The sequence below is a fragment of the Notolepis coatsorum genome (assembly GCF_963971535.1).
Source record: "Notolepis coatsorum genome assembly, chromosome: 8".
NCBI classification, from domain to species: Eukaryota; Metazoa; Chordata; class Actinopteri; order Aulopiformes; family Paralepididae; genus Notolepis; species Notolepis coatsorum.
Window position 1 is genome coordinate 134,960,500 of NC_140172.1, and position 15,696 is coordinate 134,976,195.

Consider the following 15,696-nt stretch of genomic DNA (forward strand, 5'->3'; position numbering starts at 1 on the left):
AAAAGCCACTGGACGCTCTACCCCTCCATAAACCTGGGATAGCACGGCGCCGAGCGCCACCCCAGAGGCGTCACAGGTGACCAAGGTGGGCGCGGTCAGGCTGAAATGCGCCAGTGTTGGCGGGGACGTGAGCTGCCGTTTGATGACGCGCACAGCCTCCCGGCAGGCCGGGGTCCAGTCCCATACCGCATCCTTGCGTAACAGCTGGCGCAGAGGGGCCGTCGAGTCAGAATAGTGTGGCATGAACCGGAGGTAGTAGGCAGCCATGCCCAGAAAAGAAGACAGCTTGGACGGCGACTGCGGGTCCGGCAGGGACAGGATTGCTTCGGTGTGGGACATGATCGGGGTGATACCCTCCCTGGAGAGCCTGAACCCCAGGAACTCGACCTCAGTAGCTCCAAATGTACACTTCTCCGCGTTGAGTGTGACCCCGTTTTGCTTGAAGCGCTGGAAGACCTGCTCCAGGCGAGCGTCGTGGAGTGCAGCGGTGGGCGCATGCACCACCACATCATCCAAGTAGATGCTGACCCCCTGGATGCCAGCCAAAATGAGCGACATTATTTTCTGAAAACAGCTTGGGGCTGATGACAGGCCAAAAGCCATGCGCTTGTACCTGAAAACCCCCACATGTGTGACAAACGCTGTGAGGTCCATACTGCCCGGTGCCAGGGGAACCTGCAGGTAGCCGTGACGTAAATCCATTTTACTGAAAATCGTGGAGCCATGGAAATGGCTAGTCAGCTCCTCCGCTGTGGGGAGGGGATACTTGTCAGGGATGATGGCTTTGTTTACGTCTGTCAGATCGACGCATAGACGCAGTCCGCGCCCCCCCCGTTTCTTGGCTATCACCAGGTTGGACACCCAGGGAGAGGCGTTGATCGGTTCTATGACGTCCTCCTTCACCAGATGACGAATCTCCTCCTCCACCGCATCACGGAGGGCCAAGGGAATGCGCCGCAGCGGCTGAATGACGGGTCGGACAGACGTGTCCACCGAGGGCTGGTGCACAAATCCAGTCATACAGCCCAGGCCTTCGAACAGTGTCGGGTGATGGTCAGGCCAGGACGCGGTGACCTGCAGGACGCGTAGACCCCCAGCGTCGGTCAATGTGAAGTCCAGAGCATGAAACAGGTCTAGCCCCATGATGTTAGCCCCTCTCCGTGTGATGTAGAACTCGGTGTCAGGGATGTGTCTCTTTTTGTACTCCACAGGTAGGCAGGCTACCCCTAAAGTGGTGATCGGGGCGTGGCCATACCCCGACAGGGCGTTTGCTGCTGTAGTCAACGGCACGTGACTGAAGAGCCGGTCATAAGTGGACTTATTCAGGAGCGACACTTTAGCCCCTGTGTCCACGAGGAGTGGTATGGAGGCCCCACCCACACGACATGTGCAATGACTGAATGAGGCCTGTGGGCTTTGTACTGTATTGATGGGAACAGCCCCAGACTGTGCGTGATCAGGAGGAGAGCGACACCAGCGCGCAAAATGGTTAACCCTGTTGCAGTTACGGCAGCGCTTGCCTAGAGCAGGGCAGGACAGGTCCCTGGTTGCATGCTTAGGGGAGCCACAGTTACCACAACGCCTTTGTCCATTCTCCCTCTCCCTCGGCGCCCTGTCTGCCACTCTCTGCACATCGAAGTTGTCACCGTCTGCGCCAGCTGCCTCCTGGGCCACGTTCTGAACTCCGGGTGGAGGTGACGTCACAGGCTCATGCACCGCGCGGGAAAACTTGCGCGCCTCAGAGATAGCTGTCTCCAACTGTTTTCCAATCACTACTGCATCAGCTAGTGTCATGGCGTCCGGCTCTAATAACAGTCTCTCCCTCAGTTGAGCACACAATGTTCTTTCAATCAGCTGGTCGACTATGAGTCCATCCTCCAAGTTCCTAAAATCACAATGCTTGGCTAGCTCCCGCAGGGCAGACACATATTGCGAAACAGTCTCACCAGACCTCTGTGCTCTCTGGCGGAACTCAAACCGGTACATCCGACGGCTTCTTCCCGAGCTAAAATGCGACTTCAGAGCCTCGGTAGCAGTAGAGTACTGATCGTCGGCTAATGTAAGCGTAGCATAAATCCGTTGCCCCTCCTGTCCGAGGCAGTGTCGCAGAAGTGCGCACTTCCTAGCTTCTTCCAGATCCTCCAGTCCCAACGCCAATAAATAGTCCTCCAATGACGTTAGCCATCTAACCCATGGAACCGCTGGGTCACCGGGAACAGGTAGAAACGGTGGTGGCGGTGGTAAAACGAAATCAGCCATCCTCGTTCGCCAATTATTATGTTGAGACAATGAACACACGACCGTGTGGTTTCATTACTTTATTCGACCGACTCTTAGGTTACAAACACAGCCCTACCTCGAGCGCTAACCACGCCCGTCTATTAAAGGCACAGTAGCCTACAATGTAACTGCTAGTATGTCACAACCTATACGTAGCATAACAGGACATAACAGTGATGAGCGGCCAATTCCTTGTGTGTGTAACAGGTTAATATGTCCCTCTTGTGAATTTCGCCAAAACACCCTTTTTTCATTGTTTTGTTTATTATTATTATTTTATTACCAAAAGTCTTTTGTTTTGAAACATCGTCACTTCCTGCCGAAGTGACGTATTTCCCCTCACGTCGCTCATTTCTGAGCGTGCGTCCCTCTCGCGCCAGTTTCTCTCTGGTTGTTAAGAGGTAAGGACTGCTCTGTGGTGCTAGACATATCTTTGGGTTAAAAGAGTATTATTGTGGTGTAAATGTATGGATAAGTTGCTGGGCAATGAACCAGATTATATACATTAACTACCTATGGTGAAGAGTAACTTTTGTGCACTTTCTGTGGAGTTATTTAGAAGTGACAACCTTTTCTGTGTAACACATTGAGTAGGCCTCAAACCCTGACGTTATTATGTCTTCCCATTACAATCTAAGAACCAAGGCGCCATCTTGTGGCCAAAAAGGATAAGACCAGACATTGATTCCTGTGTTATTTGGGTTTTCACAGGTAAAGATTGAATCTTATCAGTGGTTTTGTTTATTATTATAATGTATCTGGTTAACAGGTAATGGGTCCATCTTACTAATGGTTTTGTTTATTATTTTAACGTATTTGTTTAATAGGTAATGAGTCAATCTTATTATTGGCATATTGTATTATTTTGTATCTGTTTTAACAGATGGATGAGTGACCCATATTGTATTATTTTGTATCTGTTTTAACAGATGGATGAGTGACCCATATTGTATTATTTTTGGTATTGAATTGTATTTACTCCATGTGCCATTTTAATGTGAATTAAAATGAGAGTTTCTCTCTGGTTGTTAAGAGAACCAAGGCGCCATCTTGTGGCCAAAAAGGATAAGACCAGACATTGATTCCTGTGTTATTTGGGTTTTCACAGAGGGTGAATAAACAACCTGAGATCCAGTCCTGCCTGATTCTTGACAGTACACCAGAACACAACGCAAGCTAAACCATCGGGTTACATTGGTGCCGTCGACCTTCGGATTCTCTGCCATCGATGTCGTCTCGATCGCCGAGGGAAGCTGAAGATCGCCTTCGTCTCAAGTTGGTCACTCTTGGCCGTGTGGGGCATTTTGAATAAGGTTAAAAAAAAAAAAAAAAAAAAAAATGGGAGAAAAGGCTGGGAAAAAAAAGGAGAATAATTACTTTAAAGTGTCAAATAGGAACATTGGATTATTGGATATTGTGTGACTATATATATGTACTTATGTACGTATGATTTTTATTTTTGTATAGTTCTTTGAATTTCTCAATTGGCATGGAACCAGCAGCTAACTCAGAAGGGGCTGGGGTCTCTGAAGGAGAGAGTTTATCTGGGGTGGGCTTTGGGAGAGGTTGGTTTTTGGGTGATGAAGGCCAAACGCCTAGGGTGGGTGGGTTGCAAACCCCACGGTTTTGTTCCACTGGTGACCAGGTCCCCCGGTATGAATTACCAAGCCCACAAACAGCTTCTCACGTAGAGTTGAGTGCTCTCATCTCAGAGTTGGCCAGTCAGATTGGTCAGTCGATTGCGACCCAGTTACAGGGTGACAGGGGTGTTAATAGGTCCATGTCAGCGGAGAGCCCTAAATCGGAGCAGAGAGCCCCTGAGTTGAATTTGTCAGGTGTAAAGCTCGTCATGCAGTCCGATGTTAAGGAGCCACCAATTTTCAGGGGCGATGGCAGTGATAAATACTCCGTTCGTGAGTGGGTGGAAGTAATGGGGGTGTATCTTATAAAGAAAAACACACCGAAACACCAACAGTCACAAGAGATACTGTCTAAGCTAATGGGGGGGGGGGGGCGAAAGATGTAGTGAGAATTACGCTACGACACAACCCCACACTCGACCCCATTAAGACTCCCGACCTGATCTTTGACATTCTGAAGCAGCACTTCGGTGAGCTATCCTACTCATCCATGCCCATGGCTGACTTTTATAATATCAAGCCACTGCAGCGGGAGGGAGTGATGGAGTACTGGGTGAGACTGAACAATGCCATTGATATTGCAGACGAGTGTCTAAAGAGGCAGGGGCGTAGTGTGGATGATCCAGGACGTGAAGTGTCGATGATGTTCATCAAGTACTGTCCAGACCCGGTCCTTTTTAACAGGCTCAGCATCAGAGCGGCTGAAGAATGGTCGACCAGCGAGGTTCAGGAGCGCATCGACAGCCACCAGCGTGAGCTCAGGTCATCGCAAGGCCGTTCTCAAGCCCCGCAGATACATGTACTGAGCCACACCCAGACGGCCATACCACAGCACATGGAGAGACCACCGCCAATGCATGTCAGCACAGCTTCACATCTCTCAGCTGTCTCAACTGCGGCAGCATACGATGTGCCATCGGTCTCAGCACTTACCCCACAGCTTTCGCCCACAGCAGCCCAGTTCATTCCGGCTCCAACAGCCGCTCTCACTCCACAACTTCCCCAGGTGCTAATCGCCCCTCACCCGGTACCAGTGGCCACTGCTCAACCTGGTTTTGAGCCAGGTCATCGCCAGCCGGCTCCGGGCCTCACTGCAGAGGCCGACGTAGATGGCATGCGTGCTCTATTCAGCCTCTTGGGTCGCATGATGACACAGCAGAATGTGCAGGTGGCAGCCCATGCACCGGCACCGGCCCCGCCAAGACAGTTTGCTCCGGGTCCTTTTCAGACGAGGAACTGCCGGGTCTGCGGTGATACCGGCCACTCCACGCTCATGCACTGCAGGAGAGAGAATCTGTGCCTCTCATGCTTCACTCCAGGTCATTGGAAGAGAGACTGCAACAGGCGTGGACAGAGGCAGTCAGGTCAGGGCAACCCCAGTCGGGATCAGCCTTCGGGAAACTAGAACACCCACACTCAGAGAGGGGCAGTGTGGGGGGTGGACAGCAGACCCTCAGTGAAGATGAGTCAAGTCTCGAGCTTCTCTATGTTAACACCTGTTCAGCCATGCCAGAATGCGAAGTCGTGGTTCAAAGATCGGCAGAGGTGCCAGCTTTCAGTGAATTGTTCTACACTCAGGTCACAGTGAATGACAGAGTTGGACTGAAGGGCATGATTGATTCAGGATCCATGGCTTGCACCCTGAATGAGGAGGCAGAATGTAAGCTCAGAGAAGCTGGGGCCCTAGTGGGAGAACCTCAGTCAGCAGGAAGGATTATGCTGGTTGGCTGTGGAGGAAAACAGACCCACCCCAAATACATATATGACTTAACACTGACCATCTACGGAGTGAAATGCTTCGTCCCTGTTCTAGTGGTCCCAGGTCAGCGCGATGACCTCATCATCGGATCAAACGTTCTCAAGCACCTAATGAGTGTCATGAAAGGTAGTGACACCTACTGGAAACTCATATCTGCGGCAGGCAAGCATTCGCCGCCTGATCATGAGCAGTTCTTGGATATGATGTCATGTACCACCAGATGGAGGGGAGACGAGGCCCCCGACAGGATCGGCACTGTGAAGTTACCCCATGCCATCACGCTGCTCCCTCAACGCGAATACCTGGTGTGGGGCAGGCTGCCCAGCAATGTGCCAGTGTCTCCAGGAAGCACGGTCATCGTGGAGCCTTGCACCTCTAAGGCCAGACCGAGAGACGTGCTTGTTGGGCGGGTTATCACGCCAATGTGGGGAGATCGGTGGGTGCCTGTGAAGATGACCAACCTCTCACCCAGACCAATCACTCTGAAACGCAACTCCAAGGTCGCAGATGTCTCACCTTGCCTTGCGGTGGAAGACCTAGACATCCAGCAGGGCTCCTGCACGAAGGAGGCAGGAAGGCCAGGACAGGGTATCAGGCCGGCTGCTACAGATACCGACCTCAGGGACAGGCTCTCCACCCTCGGATTGAGTGCCCTCGACATCGACTCGTGCCACGCCAGCTTCCATTCTAAGAAGGAGCTTGTTGAGCTTGTCGAAGAGTACCAGGATATATTCTCCAGGCACTCACTTGACTGCGGCAAAGCAGAGGGGTTTGTGCATCGCATCCGCCTGACAGATGACCGGCCGTTCCGCATGCCATACAGGAGAGTGCCCCCTGCCCACTATGAACATCTCCGGCAGGTGCTCACAGGGATGGAGGAGATGGACATCATCCGCAAATCCATCAGCGAATATGCATCTCCCCTCGTCATGGTCTGGAAGAAGGATGGTGGGCTGAGGATTTGTACAGATTTCAGATGGCTGAATGCTCGGACTCTGAAGGATGCCCATCCGCTTCCTCACCAAGCCGACTGTCTGGCAGCTCTCGGAGGCAATGCCTTCTTCAGCACAATGGACCTAACCTCCGGGTTTTACAACGTCCCCATGTGCGAGGAAGACAAAAAGTACACTGCCTTCACGACACCGATTGGCCTGTATGAATACAACAGAATGCCACAGGGACTCTGCAACAGTCCAGCTTCCTTTATGCGGATGATGTTGGATATCTTTGGCAGTCTCAACTTCACCAGTTTGCTCTGCTACCTGGATGACCTCCTTGTATTTGGCCCCACCGAAGAGGAAGCCCTTAGCAGGCTGCGAGTGGTCTTCCAGAAGCTGAGGGGCAGTAATCTCAAGCTGAGTCCGAAGAAATGTCATCTTCTGCGGGAGTCAGTCAAGTTCCTTGGTCACGTAATCGACCGGAGTGGTGTTGCTGTGGACCCAACAAAGGTGGATGTGATTTCTAACATGCCAAGGGAGGCCGTAATGGAGGAGGATGGCTGCACTCCCTCCGTGAAGAGGCTTAGGTCCTTCTTGGGCATGGTATTTTTCTACCAGAGCTTCATCCCTGGATGCTCCGCCATCGCCAAGCCTCTGTTTGCCCTGACAGGGGGCCAGAAGAGGAAGGGCCGTGGTGGAAGGAGTGCCGGCATGTTCAGGAAGTTGACCGCAGCAGACTGGAGTCCTGCATGTGAGGAAGCCTTTCATAGGCTCAAGAGGGAGCTCCTCAGCTGTGCTGTGCTGGCTCATCCAGACTTTTCGAGGCCCTTCATCTTGTCTGTCGATGCATCTCTGGACGGACTAGGGGCAGTCTTGTCACAGCTACCCGCTGGAGAGGATAAGGCACGCCCCATCGCCTTTGCCAGCAAAAGCCTCAGCAAGTCGCAGCAGAGATATCCCGCCTATCGTCTTGAATTCTTGGCTTTGAAGTGGAGCGTTACGGAGAAGTTCAGTCACTGGCTGAAAGGGCACGGCTTCACGGTGTGGACTGACAACAACCCACTCACCCACATACTGACGAAGCCCAAGCTTGACGCCTATGAACAGCGATGGGTGGACAAGTTGTCGGCCTACAACTTCGACTTGAAATACATCCCAGGTCCAAAGAATGTTGTTGCAGACGCACTCAGCCGTGACCCCTTCACTTCTCCCATCAGCAGGCGTCTCATTCAGGAACCCTACAGTAGCTTGGTGCATGAAGCAGAGGGTGAAGAAGCTGGCAGAGTGCAGGATGCTTTCAGGCTTAGCATCCAGCATGTTCAGGTGGTCCAGGGATCTGAGTCCGCACCGGACATGGCTGGTTCCTGCGGCTCCTCTGAAGTAAGGGCTGCCCTGCTGCATCACAGTGACTGGACGGCTACTGCAGAGAACAGGGCTACTTGCCTCGTTCACCAGGTACAGCAGCTGCAACCTGCTGGTCAAGACACCTTGCCTTCATTCACCTTACGTGAGCTGGAGGATCACCAGCTTCAAGATTCTGCCATCGCCGGTGTGCTGCCATTCGTTGTCCGCAAGCGACGTCCTTCCAGGCGGGAGAGAAGTGGTATAGATGCAAGGTCACTGGCTGTGCTGAAACATTGGGAGAAGCTCAAGGTCCGAGACAGTGTCTTGTACAGGGAGACAAGAGACCCAGTAAGCAAGATAAAAAGACTTCAGTTGGTGCTGCCGGCAAGTCTGATGGACAAGGCGTTGGAGGGAGTGCATGATTTGGCAGGACACCAAGGTCGGGCCAGAACCCTCCATCTGGCAAGGCAACGTTTCTTCTGGCCTAACATGGAGAGGGATGTGAAGGAGTATGTTCGGTGCTGTGAGAGGTGTGTGCTTGCTAAGACTCCAGAACCTGCAGCACGAGCCCCGTTGGAGAGCATAAAGACCTCAGCTCCCATGGAACTCGTCTGCATCGACTTCTGGTCAGCGGAAGACAAGAACAAGAACTCTGTTGACGTGCTTGTGATAACTGATCACTTCACGAAAATGGCACATGCCTTCCCATGCAGAAACCAGACGGCCAAACAGATTGCCAGGAAGCTGTGGGACGGTGTTTTCTGTACCTACGGGTTCCCTGAGCGCATTCACTCAGACCAGGGTCCCAAATTTGAGAGTGAACTGGTGTCCGAGCTGCTGCAGTTGTCTGGTGTGGCCAAGTCTCATACCACCGCCTATCACCCCATGGGCAACGGGGGCACAGAGCGGTTCAATCGCACCCTGGGAAATATGTTGCGAGCACTCCCTCTCAGAGCCAAGCAAGAATGGCCTCAACAGATCCAGACGCTGACCTTTGCCTACAACGCGACCGTCCATGAGACCACTGGCTATGCGCCGTTCCACCTGATGTTTGGGCGTGTGCCGAGGCTTCCGGTGGACGTTGTATTCAGGTCTGCCCTGCATGATCCCGTTGTGGTGGATTTTAGCAGCTACTCTAAGACCCTCCAGACTTACCTGTCTGAGGCTGCCAGAATCGCTCAACAGCACACCGCCAAAGAGCAAGCGCACCAGGCTGGTCAGTACAATAAGAAGGTCAAGGGCGTCAGTCTACAAGTTGGGGATCGTGTGCTGCTGGCCAACAAGGGAGAACGGGGCAAGAGGAAGCTAGCTGATAAGTGGGAGCCTGTGGTGTACACCGTTGTCGAGAAAAACCCCAAGCTTCATATCTACAAAATCTGTGATGTCTCGGGCCGGCAGAAGGTCGTCCACAGGAACCTGCTGTTGGATGTCAGTTTCCTCCCTGTTCGGGATCGACTGGAGGATCAGTATTCAGACATCTCATCCGATGCTGGTGATCTCAGTGGCTTGGACGACGAGTCTTCTAGGGAGCGGACATCATCGTGGGTCCTGTCTGACTCAGACCGAAATGAGGATGGAAGCACAGTGGCAGATGTCATTGACTCGCCTCCCTCTGATCACGTGGATGACGCACTGACTGACACAGCCTCCACTCTGGCCAGTTGTCCACTTGACTCTGAAGAGACACAGACTGTTCCTGTTGTCGACTCGGACATGCCACAGACCTCTGAACACAGACGTGACAGCCCTCAGCCCGACCTATCTCAAACCTTTAGCAGCCGACATGACAGACCACTCTCAGGGTTGCCCGAGCATGATTCTGTCCGAGTTCCGATTGCGGGTGGGGTAGTCACAAGGGCGGGGAGGATGGTCAAGCCAGTCAATAGGCTCATAGAGAACATGGTTCAGAAACCTGTTAATTGGGGTCTGTTGCCGCCTCGCAAGGCATGGTGTGGCATAAAGCTTTAAAGTCACTTCATACACATATTTATAAATGGGACCGATAGGACTCTGTCGCATATAAGTGCCTGGGGATCGGGTGTAATGGGGTGTAGACTGCACCCCTATGTTCTTGAAGGGTTGGGGGTTTGATCAACCTGTAACGCCTTTTAATCTGTTTTACGGATAGTTTTTTTAACTGAACTCAGAGATTAGATCTTTGTGTTGACTGATCCAGAGGGGTAGAATTGAGCGGTGTCTTATGCGCGTCCTTAGTGTTGAAGTGCAGCTTTGGTGCTAGGTGATTTTGGGGAAATTCGGGGGGGGTGAATGTAACAGGTTAATATGTCCCTCTTGTGAATTTCGCCAAAACACCCTTTTTTCATTGTTTTGTTTATTATTATTATTTTATTACCAAAAGTCTTTTGTTTTGAAACATCGTCACTTCCTGCCGAAGTGACGTATTTCCCCTCACGTCGCTCATTTCTGAGCGTGCGTCCCTCTCGCGCCAGTTTCTCTCTGGTTGTTAAGAGGTAAGGACTGCTCTGTGGTGCTAGACATATCTTTGGGTTAAAAGAGCATTATTGTGGTGTAAATGTATGGATAAGTTGCTGGGCAATGAACCAGATTATATACATTAACTACCTATGGTGAAGAGTAACTTTTGTGCACTTTCTGTGGAGTTATTTAGAAGTGACGATCTTTTCTGTGTAACACATTGAGTAGGCCTCAAACCCTGACGTTATTATGTCTTCCCATTACAATCTAAGAACCAAGGCGCCATCTTGTGGCCAAAAAGGATAAGACCAGACATTGATTCCTGTGTTATTTGGGTTTTCACAGGTAAAGATTGAATCTTATCAGTGGTTTTGTTTATTATTATAATGTATCTGGTTAACAGGTAATGGGTCCATCTTACTAATGGTTTTGTTTATTATTTTAACGTATTTGTTTAATAGGTAATGAGTCAATCTTATTATTGGCATATTGTATTATTTTGTATCTGTTTTAACAGATGGATGAGTGACCCATATTGTATTATTTTGTATCTGTTTTAACAGATGGATGAGTGACCCATATTGTATTATTTTTGGTATTGAATTGTATTTACTCCATGTGCCATTTTAATGTGAATTAAAATGAGAGTTTCTCTCTGGTTGTTAAGAGAACCAAGGCGCCATCTTGTGGCCAAAAAGGATAAGACCAGACATTGATTCCTGTGTTATTTGGGTTTTCACAGAGGGTGAATAAACAACCTGAGATCCAGTCCTGCCTGATTCTTGACAGTACACCAGAACACAACGCAAGCTAAACCATCGGGTTACATGTGCAACAGAAATATTACTTGTCCTATTATTGTCCCTTATTTTAAGAGATTAATGCACACAAGATCTGTACTGGTCTAACAGAAATTATGTTTGTGCTTTCTTCTAGATAACGCCATTCAACCATCATTTGGCCATGGGACTGGTTCTCGGCAATAAATCATGAAAAAAAGAGCCTGTTTTACAAATCGCTGAAAACACTGGTGTTGACTGATTTCTTCTGAAAGCTGAAAATAGTTATGTAATGCCATTAGATTTGAAAGACATTTTATGCATACAACCCAATAACTGAACTATGTTTTAATTTGTTAACACCCAGTGTCTCAAAATACTGACTTGATCACCACTTAATGGCTCAGGATAAGACGTAACACCATAAAAAAAGTAATGTACAATCAATACACACTTTTTTCTAAAGCAAATGTTCTACAGTGGATGGGAGACAGGGTGAGTCACTGGAGTGTAACATACAATAAGAATCTGTACATAAAGCATTACCTGAGTGAGACATGAATTAAGCTACTGTAGGAATGCTGTAATGATAGTGAAAACGGAGCCGTGTTCCGATGCAAAAATACTATTTTATTACGCACTCTACTGTCGCACAACAACACTGCCATTCATCTTTCATTCGTCTCTCTTAAACTACGTCATCCCCCGCTAAGGATCACGGGAGATGTAGTAAACACCACATAAGGCTAGGATGCCGTGAATTATGTCCCAGTAGCCACTACACACGTCCCCCCAGAATTTACAAGAACTGGCCCCAAAAAACGTCCAGGGGCTCTGACGACCCGCCCAAAACGACTCCGGTACCCCTGGGCAGGCACAGGAAACCGAGGCAGTGGTAAAGCAGTAGGCTGACACTGAACAGGCCTCGGACGGCAGGTCCGGGGGTCCGCCGTAGATAGTGTAGGCGTCGGGACTGCCCTACCAGGGGGGCGACCGCGGCGGGGCGGTTGGGCCAACTCAATGGGGCGGTCCAAATTCAGGTGAGCAGGCTTCAGGCGATCCACCGAGATCCGTTCTTCCCTCCCCCCATGTCAACGACGAAGGTCTTATCGCCTGCCTTCACAACCCGGTAAGGACCATCGTAGGGTGGCTGTAGGGGGCCTCGATGGGCGTCGCAGCGGATAAACACGTACCCCGCTGCCTGCAGATCGGGCGGGACACGCACCTTCGGAACGCCGTGGCACGAGGTGAGGATGGGCAAGAAAGACTTGGCCTTGTCCAGCAGAGCATCCCGCTGTTCCAGTGCTGACCAGGAGGCCGTAACACAAGGAAGAAAATCCCCCGGGACACGGAGGGGTTGGCCTTATACCAGCTCAGCTGAAGATGAAAGAAGATCCTCCTTAGGTGCAGTAGGGAGCCCCAGCATCACCCAAGGAAGTTTGTCGACCCAGCTGTTGCCTCGGAGATCGGCCTTGAGAGCAGCTTTCATCGACCGGTGAAAACGTTCACACAGGCCATTGGCCTGTGGATGGTAGGCCGTAGTGCGGTGGAGGGAGACACCCAACTGCTGGGTAATGGAAGTCCATAACGCGGAAGTGAATTGGGCCCCTCGGTCAGAGGAAAGATCAGAGGGAACACCGAACCGGGCGACCCAGGTACTGATGAATGAGCGAGCCACGTCAGCTGTAGTAGTCGCAGTGAGTGGGACAGCCTCCGGCCAACGGGTGGTCCTGTCTACTATCGTCAGAAGGTGAGTGTACCCCCTGTAGGGAGGAAGGGGTCCCACCAGATCCACGTTGATGTGGTCAAAACGCCTCTCAGGTACATCAAACCGCTCCAACGGGGCCTTAACATGTCGATGGACATTCGCGCGTTGGCATGCCATGCAGGTCTTGACCCAACCCCCAATGTCAACCTTTATCCTGGGCCAGACGAATTTCGCTGCCATTAGGCGCAGTGATGGTTTCCTGCCCGGGTGCGAGAGGCCATGGATAACCTCGAACACTTGTCGTCTCCATGCAAGTGGAACCACTGGCCTTGGCTGCGCCATAGATATATCACATAGCAGCGTCGTGCCATCATCAAAGAAGGGGACGTCCGCCAACTGGAGGCCAGTAACCGCCGTCCTGCATGCCTGGATGTCTGGGTCTGAAACCTGATCCGCAGCCATACAGGCGTAATCAATTCCCAGGTGGACAGCACCAATGGCGGCCCGTGAGAGGCAGTCAGCCACGGGGTTGTCCTTCCCCACCACATGCTGGATGTCAGTGGTGAACTCAGAGATGAAAGCCAGATGGCGTTGTTGCCTGGCAGACCACGGTTCGGACACCTTCGCCATAGCAAAAATCAATGGTTTGTGGTCTACAAAAACAGTGAAAGGCCGAGCCTCCAGCAGGAAACGGAAATGTCTGACCGCCAAGTACAGGGCGAGGAGCTCATGGTCAAAGGTGCTGTACTTCTGTTCGCTGGAACGGAGTTGTCGGCTGAAGAACGCCAGGGGTTGCCAAATGCCCTCGACCAACTGCTCATAAACGGCACCAACGGCATAATCCGAGGCATCAGTTGTCAATGTCACGGGAGCCTCAGGCACGGGGTGCGTCAGCATGGTTGCGCTCGCAAGGGCCTCCTTGGTATCCGAGAACGCCTTTGACATGTCGTCGGACCAGGCGATGGCATGCTTGGGAGTCTTGCCCTTGAGAGCCCCATACAGGGGGCGCATTAGGTGGGCAGCCTGAGGGATGAACCGATGATAGAAATTCACCATCCCCAGGAACTCCTGCAAGGCCCTAACCGCGGTAGGGCGTGGGAGCCGCAGCACCGCTTCCACCTTTACTGGTAATGGGGCCGCCCCAGCAGTAGTGATGTGGTGGCCAAGGAAGTCCATGGCAGGCAGACCAAACTGACATTTTGCTGGGTTGATGATTAATCCATGCTCTCTGAGGCGACTGAAGAGGAGCCGGAGGTGTGTTAGGTGTTCCGCCTTGGACGTGCTGGCTACCAGGATATCGTCTATCTAGGTAGACGAACACGAAAGACAGGTTGCGCAGCATGGCGTCCATTAACCTCTGAAAGGTCTGAGCCGCATTTTTGAGGCCAAAAGGCATCCTCAAAAATTCAAAGAGCCCGAATGGGGTTATAACTGCCATCTTGGGGATGTCCTGAGGGCTAACCGGCACCTGGTGGTATCCTCTCACCAGATCCACCTTCGAAAAAACAGACGCGCCAGCAAGGTGGGCTGAAAAATCTTGTATGTGTGGAACCGGGTAACGATCAGGTGTAGTGGCGTCATTAAGGCGCCGGTAGTCGCCACACGGACGCCAGCCGCCGTTAGCCTTTGGAACGAGATGGAGAGGCGAGGCCCAAGGACTGTCGGAACGACGAACGATGCCCAGTGCCTCCATGGAGGCAAACTCATTCTTAGCGATGGTGAGCTTGTGTGGGTTGAGACGACGAGCCCTAGCATGTACTGGCGGGCCTTCCGTGGAGATGTAATGCACGACTCCATGCTTACTGGCCACGGATGAGAAGGTGGGTGTTGTGATGTCCGAGAACTCCAACAGGAGGCGGGAGAAATCATCAGTGGGCGCGACGGCGCTGGACAGTGTCATTGTGGCCGTGTCACTGCGCTCACATGCTAAGGAGCCAAAAGTCTCAGCATTGACGAGCCGGCGATTCCCCACGTCTACCAAGAGACTGTTGGCGCAGAGAAAGTCAGCGCCTAGGAGGGGAGTGGACACCTTGGCCAACACAAAATCCCAGGTGAAACGCTGGTCAGCAAAACACAATGCCACGGTGCGTTTGCCAAATGTAGGGATCGCACTGCCATTGGCAGCTTCAAGGGCCGGGCCCCGTCTCGCTGAGTGGAAATCCTGAGTGGACGCCGGCAACACGCTCACCTGGGCACCCGTGTCACATAAAAAACGGCGGCCGGAGAGTGAGTCGGTGACGTACAACACTCACGGCTGCTAATGAGTGGCAGCCAGTGCGTTTCCCGACCCACTATAGTTACAAGGTGGCAGACACTTCTTAGCTTTGTTCCCAAACTTTGCATGGTAAAAAACACAACCCCGATGGCCTCACCCGGCGGGGCATAGCTGCGGCAGAGATAGAGAGTGGCTGGAACCCCTGCTCACCAATGGTGTAGGCTGATGCTGCGACACACCTCTTCCCAGCTGAGAAAAATACATCTGCTTCTCTAGCTAGCTGGCGAAAGTCAGTTTTGATGGAATTAGCCATAGGTAAACGAACATAGTCTGGTAGCTGTTGCAGGAAAAGCTCTTTAAAAAGAAAACATGGCCCATGGTCACCCAACAAAGCTAACATGTGATCCATCAGTTCAGAGGGTTTTGAGTCACCCAGTCCAGGTAGAGAGAGAAACTGGCGAGCACGGTCAGATTCAGACAGACCGAAAGCCTCTTTCAGGTGTGTTTTTATAGCAACATATTTGTCATGTGTAGGTGGGTTTTCCAGCAAACTCACCACTCTCGCCGCAGTTGAGTTCGTCAGGGCTGCTACCACAT